At 43.3% G+C, this 21,087-nt stretch overlaps 1 protein-coding gene and 1 long non-coding RNA gene across 20 annotated transcripts in view; one reads left to right on the top strand and one right to left on the bottom strand.

Moving 5' to 3' along the window:
* Positions 1-9,205, top strand: part of LOC122172264 (uncharacterized) — a 42,844-nt gene extending 33,639 nt beyond the window's left edge. The window contains exon 3 of the long non-coding RNA XR_006172396.2: positions 8,342-9,205. This is a non-coding gene — a long non-coding RNA (uncharacterized LOC122172264). The remainder of the gene's footprint in view (positions 1-8,341) is intronic.
* Positions 1-21,087, bottom strand: part of TNRC6C (trinucleotide repeat containing adaptor 6C) — a 380,854-nt gene that overhangs the window by 254,832 nt on the left and 104,935 nt on the right. The gene's annotated exons all lie outside the window — the stretch shown is intronic.

The following is a 21,087-nucleotide window of genomic DNA, read 5'->3' as shown; positions in this document are numbered from 1 at the left end:
TATATCTCACTTAATCGTTTTCTTTGCCATCAGGGGGCCGGGGAGGACACTCATGCACCTTGGTAATGCTGTAATGCTTTGGTCTCATTTCAGTTGCTGGGTTTATTGTGTGGATGCTGAGTGGTGTTGGTGCCCTGTGATGTTCAGGGGGTCAGACTAGATGATCTGATGATCCCTTCTGGCCTTAAACTCTATGAATCTCTAAATGGGCATATGTCCAGGCTAACCCTCCCCACTTTTTGGGCTAAGCTGACCCAGATGGGCCACTCTGACTGAGGGAAGTTGTGGCTACTTTCTCCTGCTTGAATCTACTGGCAGACTCTCTGCTTCCGAGACCCTGCATCTGGATTCATGGTATCTCAAATCAGGGGAGTGGATGTCAGGTCAGGTCTATGCATGAAATTGCCCTGGAGTAGCTAAAAGTGTGACACTGGGCCCATTCTGTCAAAATGGTGCAGCTTTGTGTAGGGGCACTTTCCATCCGTTTAAATGAGGCTTACAGTGATTTAGCTTGTCTGTAGGTTAACTAGATGCAGCAAACAAAATCATCCACAAACAAAGTTTCAACAGTTAGTTTAAAGTGGTTCATCATCATACTTGCAGTTAAACTGGTACAACTTCTGTGGGTACATCTACACTTCCCGCTAGGGATGTAAATTTGAGCTTTACCCATGCTAGCGCTGGCTGAGCTAGCGAAGTAAAAATAGAAGTGTAGCCGCCAAAGCAGGAGCAGTGGGAGGGGCTAGCCGCCAAGCACGATCCCATCTGAAGCAGTAGGCATGTACTCGGGGTGGCTAGCCCCTCCCACTGCCACGGCTACATTTGCATTGTTAGCTCAGGGCTTGTGAGGGTATGCTTCCTTGGCTAGAATTTACACCTTCAGCTCAAAGTGCGGACTTACCCGGTGTATAGATCATGCCTCAGTGTAATAAATTAGGGGAGAGAGGCTCCTTGTGAAGAGAGGGCCTCAATGACTCAAAATGGGAATGAAACACTCTGCATTGCCTCAGACTGGCTGAGACAGGTGCTCTCTTGAAGGGGAAAGTTTGTGTCTCAGGTTGGATTTGGGGGGAGTTGTTCTTGGTGTGGGTGGCTGGATGTCTCTAGGTGTGGGGAGGACTTGCACTTAATGGGGGGAAAAGTGGGTTTCCAACAGCCTTTTCCTCCTCCATCTGTGGGTGGCCAGGAAGAGCCAAACATTTAACTATCCCATGCCCTTTCCTCCCCCACACCAATAAACCCCCAAACCTCTGCAATGCATCTTGGTGTGGTTTTGTTTTTCTGTGCAGAAGCAGCTGAATGGCACGAAGGAATGGTCTTTACTAAAACACACAGTGATCTCTCCATGTCATGATTAAGACAGACCCGGAAACAAGCAGCAGAGTTCATCAATCTCGCGTCAGCTTTTCAGTTCCCAGGACAGCTCATTAGCTGCGCCGTGTCACAAAAGATATTGCCTTCCATTTGAAGAGAGAGAATACCACACGCAGCGCGTGTGGACAGAGGGGAATAAAGCGTGCAACACATCAAAGAGTCCTGGCAGCGATAACACAGGAAACAGAAGAGATTTCAGGAGTGGAGGGAGCCAGTAGCCATCTCAGGCATCTGTCCCTTCCTTTAAGTTACCACTAAACGCTGACCAAATCTGCCTATTTGCACAATACCTGCCTGACATCTTTTCACAACTAGTTAGACTTGTTATTGCTTTTGATGCATTGGAGAGTTTATTCATTTCTGTCTGTGCTGAAAATTTCTGGATTAACTCGTTCAGTGCTCAGGTCGTAGTTACTGCAGGTGCCTATCCCCTCTTCCTCCTGTCTGACACTTGGTCAGAGATCCACCTTCAATGTTATATAGGATTTATTACAAAAATAATCTAACACAAGACCACTACTTATTATGCTAAATATAATTGTCTCACTGTCCCCTTGTTGTCCCCCTGCTTGTTTGTCTCTCATAGTCACCTGTTGTCTCTCACCTTAAACTTAGATTGTCAAGTATCAGAGGGTAGCCGTGTTAGTCTGTATCCACAAAAACAACAAGGAGTCCGGTGGCACCTTAAAGACTAACAGATTTATTTGGGCATAAGCTTTCATGGGTAAAAAACCTCACTTCTTCAGATGCATGGGTTTTTTACCCACGAAAGCTTATGCCCAAATAAATCTGTGAGTCTTTAAGGTGCCACCGGACTCCTTGTTGTTTTTAAACTTAGATTGTGAACTCTTTTGGGCAGAGACCATCTCTTTGTCTAAGTTTGTACTGTACCTAGTATAACAGAGTCTTGACTTCTTGGTGCTGATATGTTACAAATAATAAATAAGCATTAGAATAATCATAACAATAGCTTTTATTTATGTAGCATTAAGAATCCCAAAGTGCCTTACAAATTTTGGGCTAGATTCTACCACCTTGACTCATGTTGTGTAGTACCTTACTGTGCAAGTAGACCCGCTGCAGTCCATGGGATTACTCAGACAGTAAGGTACTACTCACCATCAGCAGGTATTGTTAAAAAAATCAAGTTCTTAGCTCTCATGGCTGTGGAGAAAAGCTGAAAAACATAACCTGAGTGTACCCTAAAAGCTCAAAAACCAGAAGGCAAACAAAAAGACCCCCTGGTTTTTTAAAATCTCATGATTTTTTAAGTCAGCATCATGATTTTTTAGGGCCTGACTCATGATTTTTGAACATTTGGGAATGGCAGTGCTGCTCTACCCACCACTGAAATACAGCCACCTCTGTCTAGTCAATGGCACCCAGCAATACCACATTACAGTTTCGGGCAGGAAGCAAGGAAGCATACGGTATACTGGTGAAACTTCAGCAGGAATTTAAAGTAGAAAGGAATTATTTACTCAGGTTCATATTTGGGCATAATTCTGCAATTAACATCAGCTTTTAATAAAATTGCCTTGGGATATTCAGTCACTAAAAATGGTCAGGACCTCAGTTTTGTCTTACAAAAAAGATGCTGTGGTATTTAGTATCCTAGCGAATTTTAGTGTGGAATGCAGTGCCCTGAATAGACACCATGCAGACACAGTAGCCAAGTTTCAAGAATTAATATAAACAGATATTTTAATTGGCAAATACATATAAGTGCTAAAAGATCAGGTTCATAATTATTCCACTATAGCTAGGTTAGTCAATTTCCCCATGTACACAAACCCCAAGTCATTCAAGCCCTATAGGAACTCAAAATTTCCCTCCGCTCCCCTCTCCACCACCACCACCACCAAATATCTGTGAAAGCATGAAACCTCAGTCTCTCACCTGTCTGGTACTTGCACAACCTAAATGCTAACATCAGGACTCCTTTCTTTTTATTAAGTGGGTAAAACATTTGCTCCAGGGAAGAGATTTTGTAGAGCAAGTTTTCCAAGGCGAGTGCAATGGATAGGCATGCACTCCACTGTGCTGCCTGACAAACTCTGCAGTTGCATATGCAAATCGCCATGCTGGCATGTGCAAATTGGGTAGCTGTGTGCAAATGCGTACTGATGGGTACCACTGGCAATTTGTGACTGCAAATGCCCCTCTGTGCACAAACAGGCAGGTTTTCATAGGTGCAACAGGCAGATTGGGCTTTTAATAGTGGATGTTTTAGTCCAGCCTCCAAATTTAAAGATCAGAGTGATAAACCTCTTAAAAACCAACAAAAAAAAGTGTGGCAGAGAACACGGAAGGGCTTATAACAAAACAGCTGACACCACCTTAACTTTATCTATACTAGCAAGTGTCTCTCTGATTAATGACCCTGTTCATTTACAGGAAGTGGTAAGTACAGCAGATGTGACCACCTCCCTGTCATCAGCAACTGCTGCAACCACTAAATTCATCATGATACTTTTGGGTTTTGGCAAACCTTTTTTAAATACAAATTTAGCTCAGATGAGTGATTGTTTCTATTAAAAAAAGAGATATGCAAACACCATCCCCAAAATTACTGCAGGTCTATAATTTGCTAATGCAGAGAGTGAGACACAAACAGAGAGATGGCATCTGCTACAGTCAACATCCAGGGCCAGATCAATTCATGCTGGTGCAGGGAGGTATCAACTGCACGTTCTGAACCAGCCTGAGCTGATGCATCCCAGAGGAATTTAGCTAAGGGAGGGTAGTGCAGACTACCATGGACTTCCCTCCCTTGAAGTTTCCACTAGGGAACCCATCTGGGGTTCTCTAGGACCCTGCTAGCAGGGGCTGAAGCAAGCACTTGCTGAAACAGCTCCTCCCACCCAGCAACACCAACTTTATGGGGTGCACTGGCCATCTGCAGGGTCCCCATCCAAGTTTAGGGAGATTGTAGGCACTTTGTGCAACCCCACACTCTGGGGTTGCACAAAACCTAAAAGAACTGGGTGGCCTAGAAATTGTGCCCTTTACTTCTGTGCTATGACCTCCAACAGCTATAGAGAGGAACGGGATATTTTGGGAAAAAAAACAGGATCTCCCCCTTTAATGCCATTGAAATTGTTTGGTCTAGGGAAGTTTTGGGGTGGGTGGGTAGATATTTTGCAAAAAGGGTAGGTACTGTGTTTCCCCGGTAGATAGAGTGAATAAGAATGTGGCCTGGAGTTGGGGAGGACTTGGTGCAGTTTCCTGGGCTGAAGTCTCTCTCCTTGGGCCAGGCAGAGTCTGGCATTACTGTGGAGACTGGGTGCATGCCCCTAATTTTTAGGGAATGCCTCATGTTGCTAAACAGTAATCCTTTTGTCCAATGAAAGAAACGTCTTGACAGGTTTCCTTCTTGACTGACAAGATTATGACTGGAACACAGCATCCATAGGCAAGGCTTTAAAAGCAGGGGGAAATCATTATGTCCCTGCTAGAACTGAAAGGCTTTCCTCTCCACTCAAAAAAACCCAATTTAGAATGACAAATCTATATAGAAACTTGACATAAATACTTTTACATCCCCTCTCTCCTTCTGATGGGCACCAATACCCCCAAACATCAGTTCTGGGTACGGTAAGACATGGCTTCCCTGTTCCTGTAATCATTCCAACAATAAAACAATATAATATAATCTCATGGAAATTCAGGGACACTCTGGGGAGGAGATACGGGAGGAGATACAGGAGCAGCAGGAACTGATTACCTCTATTTGTCACTAGGAGAAGTGGGGAGGGAGGAAAAAGGGTGTGGGGAAAGAACTTGTTCTGGAGATCTAAATGGGGAGTGTGTGTAACGCAGACAGAATACATGAGAGAGGACAGGCCAATGTGAAAAACAAGGCATTCAGATCTCACAGTGATCGAAGCAGTATAAGAAGCAAGAAAGACAATGAGAAGATGAGGACTGTTGTCAGGATGAGAGCAGTGATATTCAGTAAGCCCGGACTGAGCTAAATATTTATGCAACTGCCTAATGTTAAGCAGGCGCTTAAGTTAATGGGACTTTAACATGTAGTTAAATGCTTTCCTGAAGCTGAGCCATGACTCACCAGTGGCAGAGAGAAGACTGTTTATTTGGTTGGTGTTTAAATGTGTGTTTTATTTTTAGAAAGCTGCTTGAGTCCATGGCTGTCATTTTCCATGCATTTCCTCTCTCTCTCTTTTAAATGCTTCTGGTTAAAAATAAAAACCAACCAACCATCCAACAGTAGCAGGGAGAACAAAGCGAGTGTGAAACCAGCAGCTGGGGGGGGGGGGAGGAGGGGAAATCATAGCTGCTCTGACAGCATGGGGATTTGTCATTGTTCACGTCACCGCTTTAGACGATATCTCTCCCAGTATGTATATTTGTGGAATACGGAGATATATTTAACGATCCCACTGTGGTTCAAGATATGTACTGTAAGATAGCTGCCAAGATATCACCACATAGGCTGTGTAAAGAATATCTTTTTCTTGTATGCAGACATAGATTCCAAGGCCAGAAGGGACCACTGTGATCACGGAGTCTGACCTTCTGTATCACAGGCCACGGAATGTCCCCAAAATAATTCCTAGAGCAGATCAAGGACTAGGTTCTGTAACCAGAGGCTAGACTCTGTATCAAGGGAAGACTAGGCACTGCAAACTACCCACCAGTTGTCAAGTTGGGCACTCTTCTACCTGATGAGTTACTGTCTGCAATGCTGCCCTACAGTCACAGCATGGGGAGGGAATGAGGTCAATTGTTGCATAGTTGCAGCAACTCTGGTTGAGCCTGGTCCAGGATCTACAATCAAGTGGACAAGAAGCCAGGTGCAGGTGATGGACTCCTGAATTTACTTAGTGTGTTAAACTTTTTCACGCCATAAGAACATAGTTTTCAGCTCCCTGGCAGTGCTGATCATCTGTGGATGGTAAAGAGCAGCACTGTTGTCCAGAAGTGAGTTAGCTGCAATTGAAAAGTGGTATCAAAAGACCAGCTTTGGTGTCACACCCTGGTCCACAGGGAGGGATTCTCCCCCCTGAATATGAGCAGATCTTCAAGTCGGTGCTGTGTGTTGTTTCCTGTCTGAAAATGGGGCGTCAGGTTTCAGCTGTCAAAGCTGTCCAGGCAAACTTAGCATTAATGGCATTTCGTCAAAGGCCTGGCAGAGTTATGTGCGCTAGCACATAAAAACTGAAGGTTGGTGTGTACTTCAAGCAGCCACTAATAATACAAGTGGCCAAATTCAGCTCTGTCTTGACAAACTGTGTGGCAACAGTGTCCCCAAGCTGCAAACCAGTCCGAAAACACCAGGGCCAAAGCAGATAGATGAAGGCCTGAAGGATCTGCTCCTGAGGAGGTTCTTGATAGTTTTTGTATCAAGATGGTATGGGAAGAGATCTTCCTTTTCAGGTGTTCCAGGTGAGGCTGATGTGTCAGACTATTGTCAAGTTTTACTACCCAGTATGTGACAACTGGTTGGAATGGCAGTAGCCATCCTTGTACCTGGATTGAGATGGGTTGATTGGCAAGATTATTGTTTAGTTAGAAAGTAGTTGCCACGGTCTTGGTTTCACTAAGAATTAGTCTCCATTGCTGGAAGTAAGTGATCAAAGTATCCATGTCTTGGCTGGGATTCCCTTCAATCCTAGGGAAATCATTTCCAGTGTCAGGAATACAGATATCATCAGCATACACATACTTCTCAGCCTGCGTCTCAGGAAGGTCATATGAGTTTATGTTGAACAAAAGGGGAACCAAAACAGGACCTTGTGGAAAGCCATGGTGGAGGTATTTAAGGCAATGGATTTTCTCCCCAACTTGCAGGATGAAGCTTTCATTACTAATCATTTCTCAGACGAACCACATCATTGACCTATAGGGAATAAATTGCAGCAGCTGGGCTATCTATTATAAAGGATATATGGTCCACTCTTCCAGGCCCTTGCTCATGCAAGCAGTCCTTACTCATGTGAGGCATCCCATTGACTAACACTATGATATTCATGTGCTAAATTTTATTCATCATACACCTTTGGTCACTTCACCTGTACTCTGCCCATTAATTCATCTCTGCCAGGACTGCTTCTAACATTCCAAACCTCCCTGGAGCTTCAAACAGCTACCATTAAAAAAACAAAACTTGCCACAGAATCTTGCCACTGATCCCTTCTTGTCCCACAAATGACTCTAGGGTGGAGAGGTGGGGGATAAATACACAGGCTTTATACACTGTGTGTATATTGTGTGTCATAGGTAGACCATTGGAGACACCTAAATTTAAGACTGCCTAACACTTCTCACTACTATAGATTACTTAAATATAACTGACAATTTCTGAAGTTTCCCATGGTTGGTCTCCACCTCAGGTGAAATTTTTGTTTTGAAAGTTTGAGCAAAAACAGTGCAGCCATGTTCAAGAAGGCAGTCGCTGAAAATTGGTAGCTTTCCAACGTTAAGCATTTCCAGCCATGTTTACTAAAAGTAGCTTGAGTGCCTCCATGGTTTGAAACAGCAACTTGAAATTTTACACACACATATGCAATATATACAGTATATGTAATCTCCTTCCCCACCCAAGTGTGTGTGTACATTTATAAAGGGAAGGGAAGGCAAGCTCTCATGGATGGACAAGGCACAACTATGAAATGAAATACCAGACCAGGCTTCTTTAAATATTGCCCTACATATCATCTCTCACTCACTACTGAGAGGATGATGTCCGCAGCCAATTGGCCACTGATGCCAGCCCCCAGCATCCACTTCTTAAATTTCTGTTTGTATCCATCTGTTGTCTCTTGTCTTATACTTAGATTGTCATCTCTTTGTGGCATGGACTATCTTTTGGTTCTGGGTTTGTACAGTGCCTAGCACAATGGGGTCCTGGTCCATGATGAGGGTTTCTAGGAGCTACAATAATACAAATAATTACCAATCTCAGTAATAACTCATTGTTTATCTGTGCTATCTCCCCCAATAGGAGGACACCAGCTTACAATGGCACCACCCAAGATCTGCATATGCATCCAGTGTTAAAATCGGAGCAGTGTGAGGCACTAACCCAAAGGCTTTCGTTTCATAGTATTTACCAACCTCTGACAGCCTACGAGAACATGCACAAGGCAATGCAATTAAAACAATCACCAAACCGAAAGCACCAAGGAGAATGAGGAGGAGGAAGCTGCCTTCATACAAGGCACACTACTACTGCAACAGCTGCAGGCATCAGTGGTTTCTTTTCCTTTTTCCACCCCCGTCTTTGCTTGGCTATGGGCCAAAGCAGGTCACCTGCGCATTGTGCTTCCCACCAAATAAACAAACAAAGCTCTGAGTGGTATCTGTGGTAAACAACTTTTTCTGCAGCGCTATGAAAGCATGGATGGCAACGGGGGAGCAGTCCTCTGCTGACTACTGTACAGCAAAGTAGGGCTCTCGGATACAAATTACCAAAGCTTTGCACAACTCCCCTGCATGTGCTGCTTTTGCACAAGATCACTAAACTCATTTACCTTGTGACCTAATCAGATTCAAAGCTGAAGATGAAACCAGGGGAAGCTAATGAGAGCTGTGGCTGCTCAGAACACTTTTATGTAGTCACCTACATATGAATGCTGGTATCTAACTTTAGGCATACCAGTTTGTGAAGACTGGCCTGGGTGCCCCTGTCCCATCTAGCCTCTTCTCTTCTCCACTAAATGAAACAGGGTGAGAGCAAGAGGACAGTTGATGAGTATGTACAATTGGTGAGAGCAGCATCATTTTACCTAACCCAGGGTCCCGGCTAAATTCTGCAACAAAATACTAAAGAACGTTAAAACCTGCCATTGTGCTGTGTTCTCACTGACCTCAGCACGCTGGCATGGGTTGCAAACAAGAGAGTCTAGTTAATCCTGCGCTCTGCCTCAGACATTTACCCACTTCTCACCATCCCTTCACCAAACAGGTGTCTATTGTGTTAAAAAAAGGGGGGGGGGAATAAGATTTACAGGATGAGATTTTCTAAAGTACCTAAGGGGTTTAGGAGCACACCTCCCATTGACTTGTGAGACTAAAATAGGGAAGAAAATATATCAGATCATAATCCTGAATTTACTTGTATGAGTACGGTAAGCAAAGTTTGATGTGTTTAGCTGCTCCTGGTAATTAGGGGAGCAGTACAGGAAGTGCAAACTATTGTTATTAGTAATAAATTATTAGCATGGCTAACTGTACCAATTCCAAAGGGCAATGAGACATCTCAAATAATCATCCTCAATGCCTGCCCATTCTCCATTGCTAGGAGAACATCAATCAATGAGACACTGCAGTGTCTGTAATATTCCCAGTCCTGAAATCTGGTTGGCAGGTATCAAGAGACTCCTCTTAATAAGTTGGGCCCAAAAAGGCAAGTTCAATTTAAGTATTTGTATTTCAGTAGCACCTGGAAGCCCTAAACAAGATCACATCCTCAGTGTGCAAGGCACTATAAACACACTCAGTAAGAGACAGTCCCTGGTTCCAAAGAGCTGAAAAACCAAATAGACAAGGTGATAAAGAAAACAGAGGACCAGGAAGGGAAGTGGTCTGTTCAAGGTCACTCTGTTGACACAGCAGGTCAGTGGTAAAGCCAGGATGAGAACCCATGTCTCTTGAGTGCTACGCCATTGCTCTGTTCACTGGACTACAATGGCATGGGACAGTTAGTAAGATTATCACAAAGTAGTTCCTTAAGCAAGCATCTACTAATTCAAAGCAGGCTGGTATCCTGCCCTGTCTTTAGGCAGCATTAATTACCTCCAGAAACAACAGAACCAATACCTCTCTGCACTTTTCCCCCTTTTTTTCCCTTTTAACTAGTCATGAAGGACACGGGTCCAACTTGCAAGTGAAAGCCCAAATATCCTCCAACATTCTAGGATCTCAGGCCCAGTAATTTCAACAGGCTGCCTGAAGAGTAAGGCGCTACTCAATGAGAGGAAGGTGGAAGAATCTGGCTATGCATGAACAAAGATGACGGCCGCTCAACCTGAGATGTTGCGTTTGTCCCTTCCAGGAAGGCTGAAAGGACAGGCTACCACTGATGGTAAAGCCAGCTGTCTCAAACAGTGAATGTTGAAATGGTGCTGTTGGTTGGGAGGTGGCTTTTTGATGGACTCTGGTTTAATTGTCTGAAACAGACCCAAAGGATTAGCAGTAGTCGAAGAATTCTTTTAAAAATCAGGATTAGCTGCTCAAGTAGAGGAATGCCCAATGCCTTTGAGACTAGGGTGGGGTGGGATCCAGGCCAGTGGCCTTGGGCTACTTTCCTCTTTGTACTTTGTTTCACTGGACTGCAGGCTGAATTTCCCTGAAATAATAGGTGAATTCACCAAAGGGCTATGGCTTAATAAACGAAATGCCAAGCCTGGGAAAGAAGTCTGCTGGCAGGCTATTAAGGAAGTGCCGGTTGTTTAGGCAGCCTGTTGATAAGACCATTTTATCAGAGTTGCAAATGGCAAAGCAAATGAAATGGCTCTATCTGGGGTTATATGGTGAGGCGAGTAAAATCTGAGACACTGTGTTGTTGAGCTGCTTTGTGCTGACTGAGAGCTCTGTAGTGATAATAACTTAGCCCCCTTGGGACTCAAATAACCCTCTTTCATCATGCCCAGGGCTGGGAAGCATCACAGGTTCCCTGCTCCTCTAGCTTCACTGAAAACCCTGAGCCCTACATGGAACTGATCTGATCCCCTTTCCTCCAAGCCCCACTACCCACAAACACAACCAACCAAAGAATGCCTGGCACAGGAGTTTGGAGTATGGAGGGGCATGATCACTCAGAGAATCCTGGGCCTTGTAGCCAGGAGAAACCAACTGAATGGCTACAGGGAACCCCAGCTCTGCTGGCTGTGGTCTATTGTAGATGAGGGGGATGTACACGGTACAGTGGCTGAGATGACATTAGCTGAGATTGTACACTGAGGCCACATAGCTGAGGTAACTTGTTTTTATATGGCTGAATTCAACTGATGCTCACAGATACTACACCATTTTCAAAGAGCCACAGAAACAAAATCCTTTTTTATTCCTTTTCTTCTGGATTTGTCCTGGTAATGCCTGCGCACACCTATATTCTACTCTTTCCTATCCTTTCCTTCCCTTATCTACAATGCATCACGTGAGCCTTTAGCCCAGGCCCTGTCCAAAAAGAAAGAAAAGTATTTAGGCTTGGATTTATTTAATGTATTGAATTTCTGGGCCCGATACTCAGCTGGGGTAAATAAGCCTAGCTCTGAGTCAATGGAACCGTGCTGACTTACATCAGGATAGCCAAGGATTTGGCCCTCACTGGATAAGTACCCTTCCCATCCCCACCCCACAAAAACACAGAGAATTATTGCAAATAAATTTTTTTGCATAGCAGCTAATTAAAAAAAGAAACAAAACCAAAGCACCCTCAGGAACTAATCAATAATAATTGTTATTTATTCACAATGTAACAATTGTAGGAGTCAAGATTCAGATCAGTTTCAGAAATAAAACCACATTGTTCGATAATTATATTGTGTACCTTAATGGTTGCCCGACAGACTATGAAGCAAAAGAGGGGACTGATCCCTGAAGTCTTTGTTCATGGCTTGACTGTGCCCATGGAGTCTTTTCTGCACAGAACAGAGAATCAGCAACCCTATGGGGCAGTACTCCCCTTTCTTCAGGGCACCTGCACTCTTGCTGTGTTCATGGTATCTTTGGTGTCTGTGGGTCAAACTTTTGCTTTCTTATGTCTCCATAGCAAAGAAAAACCCATGGCTGGGGCGCTAGAACAATTTTTACACTGAGGGTGCTGAGAGCCATTGAACCAAACTGTAAACCCTGTATAGAATGGAAACCACTTCAAGTCAGAGGGTGCAGCAGTGCCCCCAGCACTCCTAGTTCCAGCACCTATGCCCGTGGCTGGCCTGTGCCAGCTAACTTGGGCTCGCGCTGCTGTTTCATTGCTGTGTAGACTTCTGGACTTGGGCTGGAGCCCGGGTTCTAGGACTCTACACTCCTCCCCTGACTAAACTCTTCAAGGTGAACTCTGCAGAGTTTCTGACCAGTTCAAAGATATTCCTATGTAGGGAAAATATCTCACCCATAGTTTTTACTAAGCCTATAATAAAGGGAAAACTGACTGATTTCAATAAGATAACAGCCAAGAATAGACTCCAGGAGTTGGCTCTATATGTATTAAACTTTCCCTATTGTAATTTTTTATTAGTAAATATAGCAGTATTTTAGTCTATTTTTAGCTGGAGGGATAAATAGATGATGACCATGAATCATCCAGGCAAATCAAACCCATCCACGTCTAAATGTAGATCATGCACTTGTCACCATGGAAGGCTCCAAATTTCTTTTTTTTTTCTTTAAAGTCAAAGTCTCCATTATACAAACCAAATCACAGATCAACCAGCAGCTTTGTATTAAAAGATCATTTGGTGGCATTTTAATCTCGGATGGTAATGTGGATGTTTGTCATTTCTGATCTCCCCTTCCTGCAACCATCCACAGATGACAAGATCCGTGAAATTGCTACTGCCAAGGAGAGAAATGAAAATTAACCTAGTGCCCATCAGCTGCCTCAACACCACCCTTTCCAAGCCAGCCTTGACCACCTCTCTTCGTCAGCGAGAGAGAATGCCTTTTACATGCAGCATGCTTGCCATTCAGCTTGCGATGTCTTACATACCATGACCACATGTTAGTGAATAACAAACTCTGTCATGTTAAACAGATTGCTTTAAATCCAACACTTTCTTTCCGATTCTAATTTGCTTTACTTTTCATGCTACTTTCTCACATATAAAAGGGGAACTGGGAGGGAAAATAAAAAATAAAAAGACACAAGAACACCTGAAAATCTTTTTCATGTACCTGCTGCTGCTACCACTCAGTGCTGAATTTGAATAGAAATGGATGGGAGGGAGATGGAGAAGGATGAATAACATTTCATGCCCTGTAGTCAAACATAATTTCAAGTAGGAAACGAGTGCTGACTAGTAAGATGGCTCATCTTGTTAGAAGGCTAATGCACACTTCAGAACCCTTTCTTTGAAGACTAGGGTCTAATTTCCAGTTTTCAATTATTAGTTTGGTAATAATTTTTCAGAAAAAGGGGTCTCTTTGTGAAGGAAAGGGATGGTCAGAGGGGGAAAAAAAATCCCTAGTGCTAGTGGTTTGACCAGCCCAATTAAATTGGTATCAACTGAATGGCTGTGCAAAGAAACCTTGACATTCCACTTCTGCATTTCTTCTGAAAGACCATGGGTTAGATTTTCCACATGTTCCAAGTGACTTAGGAGCATACAGCATAATGAATTTCAATGGGATTTGTGCTCCTAAAACACTTAGGTACTTGTGAAAATCCCACCCAGATGTGTTTAACTTCATACACTGGCTGTTTGCATCTGTATAATTTGCTCTCTGTCCTACAGTTGAGATTTTCAAAATTGGTTGTCTAAAGTTAGGCTCATAGGTCCATATTTGGATACTTAACTAGATGGCTTGATTTTCAAACATGTTGCACTCTCATCAGTTTCCACTGAAGTCGACAGAAGCTGCTGGGTGCTCAGCACTTTTACAAATTAAGTCACTTATTTAGGTATCAATAACCACCCTGCTGGCACGCAGGCGGCATGGAGGAGTAAGTAGTCTGACTAGAATGCAAAAGGGACAACAGTCAGACTGGGGGAAGAGAAAGGAGTAGACTGAGACAAGGAGTCTGATGATACTCTGATTGGAGTGGGGGGAGACTGAAAGCCAGGGATGTGAAGAGGAGTCTGGGACTGGCTGGGCAAGGAAACGGGCTGAGAACCAGGGACTAGGGGAGGCTGGGGCTGGTTGGGTGGGAGACTGGGATGGCAGCTGTGTGTGTGTGGCGGGGGTGACTGGGAGCCAGTTGACTGGGGGTAGGAACACGGAGTTTGGATGAGTTGGGGGGAGGGGAAGAGATGGGGACAAGCTGCACAAGGAGACTGGGACAAGGAACCAGTGTGTATGTGCAGGTGGGAAACGGGGCAGTGGGAGGAGAGACATATTGACAAGAAGCTGGTGTTTGTGGGGACAATGGGGCCTGGATGGGCAAAGAGTCTCGGACAAGGAGCCATGGAGGGGGTAGGAGGTACACTGAGATTAGATGAGGAGCCTAGAAAGGGAGACCGGGACTGGGAGCTAATGGAGGTGGGAGGAGAGAGAGAGACTGGAGGAAGAACTGGGAGGTGGGAACTGGAGAGAGACTGGGATTTGGGAGTAGATTAAGACTCAGACAGCAGGCCTGGAGAGGGAGACTAGTACTGGCTGGGTAAAGAGGCTGGGACTGCGATGAGAAGCCCAAGGAGTGGAGACTGGGACCAGGTAGTCAAGAAGAATGGGACAGACACAAGAAGCCGGGGTGGGGAAGAGAAAGGATGGGGACAGGTTGGAGAAAATAGGGCAGAAAGGATCAATTTGGGGAGAATGGGCAGAAGAATCCTGAATCTCACAATTCCTCTGATGCCAGCAAATATCTATCAAGCCCACTAGCAAAGTGTGTGACTCATCCCCCTCTAGTGATGGTCTATATAGAGGAAGACAATCTACTCTTGCTATCAGGGCTATTAAGTGGCAGAGGTCTGTGCAGTGGATATAAAGGTTCCAACCTTGCTGACAGAGCGTGTGTACCAATATGCCTCTGCATGATGGAATTTATGTTTTTTCAGAACATTATTAAGATTAATTTGGCCCCCTTGTTCATATGCATTCTTACACACTGATTCATCCCCAGAGCAAGTCTATGCAGTGCAATGAAAGAGGCAGGGGATCTGTGGGAAAAATAGCATGTGATCATATAATTAAAGATGATCATAAGACATACACCACAAAAGGGCAGAATTAAGGTTGCACAAACAACCTGAATTTCGGCATGTCCTAACTTTTGAGTCTTTGACGTTACAATTGTAATGTTCTTTCAGCATAGCTTTTTGGTGCATACCTTACACATAAAACATCTTGAAATTTCTCTTTTGCAAAAATAGTGCATTTTTTTCTGCTTGCTTGCTTCATTATCAATACCTGATCTTGTCTACACTGTTTTTGCTGGAGGGCTCAATGGTCAACTAGAGGCATTATAACATCACAAGAGACCAAAACCATAGCCCAATTAGGAGGGGAAAGGATTTGTAGTCGGACTCCTTACGACCCTCTGAGGGTTTCTTGGTTTTGTTAACACCCATTTAAGTCAGGAGAGGAAAGATGTCTTTGTGAAAGTTTCAGATGTCTCTGTCTCTTCAATTGAGGACTAAGAAAACTTCCATTCCTGGGCCTCCAAAGAGGTCTCTGGGTCTCCAAACCCTCCCCCTGTGAAACCTGGGAAGATAAGACTTGATATTCCAGATATTTTAAACGTAAAAACACAAGCAGAAATAAATCCACTTAGCCTCCTTTTCCTCAACTTTCAGGCTTTCTTTATACACTTGATAGAAGGAAAAAACAGGTGAAACCCAAATACTGTATTGTTGTTTTACAGGTCACCTTTTAATTAAAGTTTCTTCCATATATTCCACGTATCCCAATGTGCTTTACAAAATGAGGAGTTAAGGTCCCATCCAACATCCACTGTAATCAATGGGCATCTTTCTACTGCTATCAATGGACACTGAAGCATACTCTCAAGTACCAGTAGAGCAGTGGCCATGTGCAGGTAAATTTGGCAGCCATTATGCATATGAGCTTCGACTTAGTGCAAACCTTAGACACGTCATTCAGGTTGGGAAGTTGGCCCGGACACAAAGGTTATCTTTTCTAAAATGTATGATGATGAGTTCTGTAGCTCTACCTACACTTGAGAGGTGGGCAGAGGGGACTTTGATTTAATGTCTCATAGGAAGGATAGTACCTCTAATTGTAACATTCTGGATCCCTGATACCGCACTGCAGTGTCAGCAATGGATGTACAATGGGGGACATCATACAATCGGGTAGAAGTCTACAAGAGAAAGGTCTTTTGGAGCCAATAGCTTTTATCTGATCACACTCTATAGTTATTCACCCCTTCAGAATTAAAATGAGGTTAAGGATAGCAATTCTCATGAGGATGACAAAGGGGTGGTTTTGGTGGAAACTACTGTGAAATCTCCCTGAATGCTGTGAGTTATGGCAGACATTGAACAAGGTACACCCTGGGACCAGTCATTCACTTATAGCCTCTCCCAAATTTAATTCAAGATCTACCTTTGCTCTTATGCACATCCTCACCTTTCTTCAATCCCCAAATAGAATTTATACTTCTCCACTCTGGAAGCAGCCTGCAGTTCATTAAATATCTTAAAGGTGCTAATGATTTTTTTAAAACTGTCTAATGTTTTTCCAGCTCATTTCCTGCTGCTATCACCCCAAATCCGGTGGGCAGTAATGACACGTCTGAGGCAGAAAATGGGATTATGATGAACAGAGTGAACGCTGTTGAAATATGGGTTACATTAAACATTTGAAGACTCTCTCTCTCTCTCTCTCTTTTTTTTTTTTTTCCCCTGCAGGCTTCTGCATTTTATTCCCCTCACATTCAGGATACAGCTCTGTGGGCTCACCAAGAGGAAGGTAATACAGAGATAGCTCAAACACACACAGATAATAATAGCAATATCGAACTGTTAGCATAAAAAAAGGCAATCTTGGCTTGAGACTGGCTGAAAAAATCATGTGATGAGTCAGTTTCTATTTACCCCATTACAGGTTACTAATTCAGGGTGAAATTAACTAGGTTTGAGTGAGACTTAAGTGGTACATAGTCCTTGTGCTGGCTCTCTGCACCGGGGGGGGGAACGTCGCCCACTGAGATCAGCTCCAATGCTAACAGGTCACACATGGAATTAAAGCAGTCGTGCGTGAAAAGCCTTCATAAAATGTTGCCAAAATGTTCACTATTTTTTTCTGGGTCATTACATTTTGATTTTCATGATTTTTATATGTGAAACGTCTGGGCTTGCTTTAAAACAGAACAGCTCAAATTTTTGCATGTTTAAAGATGGAAATCGACAATCAAAGGGAGAGTTTTACTGAGACATTGCTACACTACAAATAATTCATTATTTGTATTGTGATCGTGTCTTGAAGCCCCACTGAAGACTGCAGCCCCGCTATGCTAGGTGTCAAATATGTATGTAGTACGTAATAGGGACTGTCCAGGTCTGTATGTCCCAGCTCTGCAGAGCTGAAAATTTTACTAGACAAAACACACAAAGTGTGGGAGAAAGGAAGAAATATGACCCCCATTTAAATGGGGAAACTGAGGCACAGCGTGATTCAGTGACTTGCCTAAGGTCACACACAGGAAGACTACAGCACAGCTGGGTGTTGAACCAAAATCTTCTGTGTCTCAGTCCAGTGTCTCAACCAAAAGACCTCTCTACTGGAAGGAGTGACATAGCCCAGTCCTAGAAGGGGAACTGGTTTAGCACCTCCCTCTTAATGAAATAAACAATTCCCCTGTGGAGGAGAGGCAGCCTACACTTTTTCTCCCAGTACTGACAGACGCAGCAAGCAGGCTCACATCTCACTGTGGGTCCTGCCACATCTCACAAGTGAAGGAGTCCTTATTTCTACCCCAATCCGACAACGGGATCTACTCGCAGAGTCCCAGCAAAGGGACAGGCAGAAGCAGAGCTAACTGTAGAATCAGGATATTGGTATCATTTTCTCCTCAGACTCCAGTCCACATTGGCTCACTTTCCTTCTTTCTGTGTCTCAGTCTCTTCTTCATTGTGCACCCTCGACTCTTATTATTAAGCACAAGTTGATAATTTTACTGCTAATCTACTCTCCACTAATGTGTTAGAGACTGTGTGTAAAAGTGTTGGTAAGGCTGCAAAAGTGGCTTTTATGCTACCACAATTGTAGACTGACTATGTCAGGGGTAGGCAACCTATGGCATGCGTGCCAAAGGCGGCACACAAGCTGATTTTCAGTGGCACTCACACTGCCCAGGTCCTGGCCACCGATCCAGGGGCTCTGCATTTTAATTTAATTTTAAATGAAGCTTCTTAAATATTTTAAAAACCTTATTTACTTTACATACAACAATAGTTTAGTTATATATTATAGACTTATAGAAAGAGACCTTCTAAAAATGTTAAAATGTATTACTGGCATGCGAAACCTTAAATCGGAGTGAACAAATGAAGACTCGGCACACCGCTTCTGAAAGGTTGCCGACCCCTGGACTATGTGCTCCAGCCCTCTGAAGGCTGCTTTAAATTACATCAACTGCACCAACGTGTTAAACTGGCAGCCTACGATTACCGGGGCATAAGAAAACCTCAGCCACATCCCTTTCTTGCATCTATACCCCCTATTTGTGCAGCCAGTGACTCAGGAACTGCTATGCTGTCTCTACACTACTAGGCAATCCCTGTACGCTGTGGTAATTCTTTTGTGGCTAGTTATAGTACAGTGGGGAAAAGTGGTTGCACCACAATGGAGAATCTAGGCCATGGAGTGAATTTCCTTTTTCCAGTTTCCTCTTTCTGTGTATTTTTCTAGGGTGGGTGGAAATCTCTTTATTTAAAAAGAATATATATCTTTTTTTAAAGAAATTAAATTTCAAATTGTGCAACTTTTGCTCAAAATTAGGGACAGTTTGGAAGACAAGATTTAGAGTGCAAACAGGGAATATTTATCATTTAGTGTTTTCTGCATTTCTGTGCATGAATATTTTGCAGCACCATTCAAAGAAGCACCTACCCACTGACCACAATAGATTCAATGAGATTAATAACATTTTTTTGTTTTTGAATCTCTGCATTCCCCTACAGAATGCTAGTTTAAATGGGGTGAAGAGAGAAAACAGCTGGCAGTTCAGAAGAAAAAAAATGTTCTGAATATGCTAAGCATGTGATTATCAAAGGTTCATAGCTGAGTCAAATCAAAACCAATATCTTCCAGGACAATGAAAGGCACTTCTCAATGAGGACTGTTCCCAGGCCAAATTGCATTTTGCAAACACCTTTCAAAAACAAAAAGGTTGTAAGAATTTTTGAATAATAAATATTTATTTCACTGCCTTGATGTTCAAACTGGCTGAACTGATTTTGCTACTTTTCTCCAAATATTTCACCTTTATACAAGAGACCAAGCCTGGAAAATTCCAGCCCAAGAAGTGAAAGTACTAGAAAGTTATGCACAAATATAAAACAGGTGGTTAGAATGGAAATCCTGCTCCCCACATCCCAGTCACTTTGCTTGTCTCATCCATCTTTTATGTCTTGCCTTTTAGATTGTAAGCTCTTTGAGGCAGGGACTATACTCAAATATCATATGTTTGTACATCACCTAGCGCAATAAGGTCCTGACCTGGTTGCCCTCTAGGTGCTACCACAAGACAAAAATTAAATGATACTAATACCCATCTTAATTATAGCAGCTGCTGCCACCCTGGTTATAATCCATATCCTGACTTTTTATTTCTGTGACAAATCAGGATTTCAAGACCAAAAGAGGTAAAATAGGTATGTCTTGGATCCATAAATCTTGCACTTCACTGCAAAAGAACTCAACTCAATAGCTGCTTAATAATTTGCAGATACACAGCTCTTTGTATCTAAAGATCTCAAAGCAACCTTAACTCATGCCTGGGAGATACCTGAGTTTTATTAATCTGGTTAACAGATGATGAAACTGAGGCATGGAGCACTTAAATGTTTTGCTCAAGATTACACAATGAGTCTGTTACAGAGCTATCAACAGAACCGAAGAGCCATGATTGCTGTTAGTCAGCCAGTCTACTGCTTTCACTACCACCAGCTAGACAGCACCGCATTCTCTACATGCCAAGGAAAGCTTTTGGAAAATGCCATCCAGACTTGTGTGTGTTTTCTGGCTGTGTAAACATGAAACCAGAATTCATTGCTTGTTCTGCTAGCTGCCCTTTGTTTTTTAGCATACTAATTGCATTGTGTGAGTGTATAGGTGAGTGCTGTATAAAGCAAACCCCACAGGGAGAGAGAAGGGGCAGTGTGAGGAACTGATGAGTTGCAGAAAGCCCAGGGCAGTTAAAGTGGGAAGGGATTTTCAAATTCCTGGAAGGGGATCAATATAGCTCAGTGAGATTAATTCTATGTTTTAACATTTCTGAAACTGGGGTCGTTCACTGACTCAGACTCCACCAGTATGTGGGAATAGATCTCTCTATTCTCTGGATCAAATTCTGCTATTCTTATTGACACTAAAGAGTACTTAGTACTAAGTATTAGTGCCCTTCGTACTAGACTTAATACCATAGTTAGGTACTGCTGAACGTAAGACTGGTAGAATCAAAACCATAGTATTTAAGTTTAGCCTCACCAAAGTTACTGAATCCTCCCTTTTTTTGGCTATGATAATAATTATGGTAGCCCCTCAAAGCCCTTATTATATTAGGCACTTTACAAACGGATAGTAAAAGACAGTCCCTGATTTGAAAAGCTTACAATCCAAACAGACTAGGCAGTCAAAGGGGTGGGCATGGGAAATGAGGGTCTGAGAGGTGAAGTAATTTGCCCAAGGTCACAGAGCAGATCAGCAGTATAGCCAAGAATAGAAGCCAGTCTCCTGAATCCCAGTCTATGCCCTATCCAACAGACCACACTGCTTTCCGATCTCTTCCTGACTAAGGGCCCAGTCCTGCAAATACTTATTCTGAGTATTGTGCTGTAGTCTCATCCACTTCAATAGAAACACTTGCAGTTGTAAGCACTACGTTCTGCAATAAATGTT

The sequence above is a fragment of the Chrysemys picta genome, chromosome 12 (genome assembly GCF_011386835.1).
Source record: "Chrysemys picta bellii isolate R12L10 chromosome 12, ASM1138683v2, whole genome shotgun sequence".
In the NCBI taxonomy this organism is placed as follows: Eukaryota; Metazoa; Chordata; order Testudines; family Emydidae; genus Chrysemys; species Chrysemys picta.
This window is presented reverse-complemented; position numbering and strand designations above follow the sequence as displayed.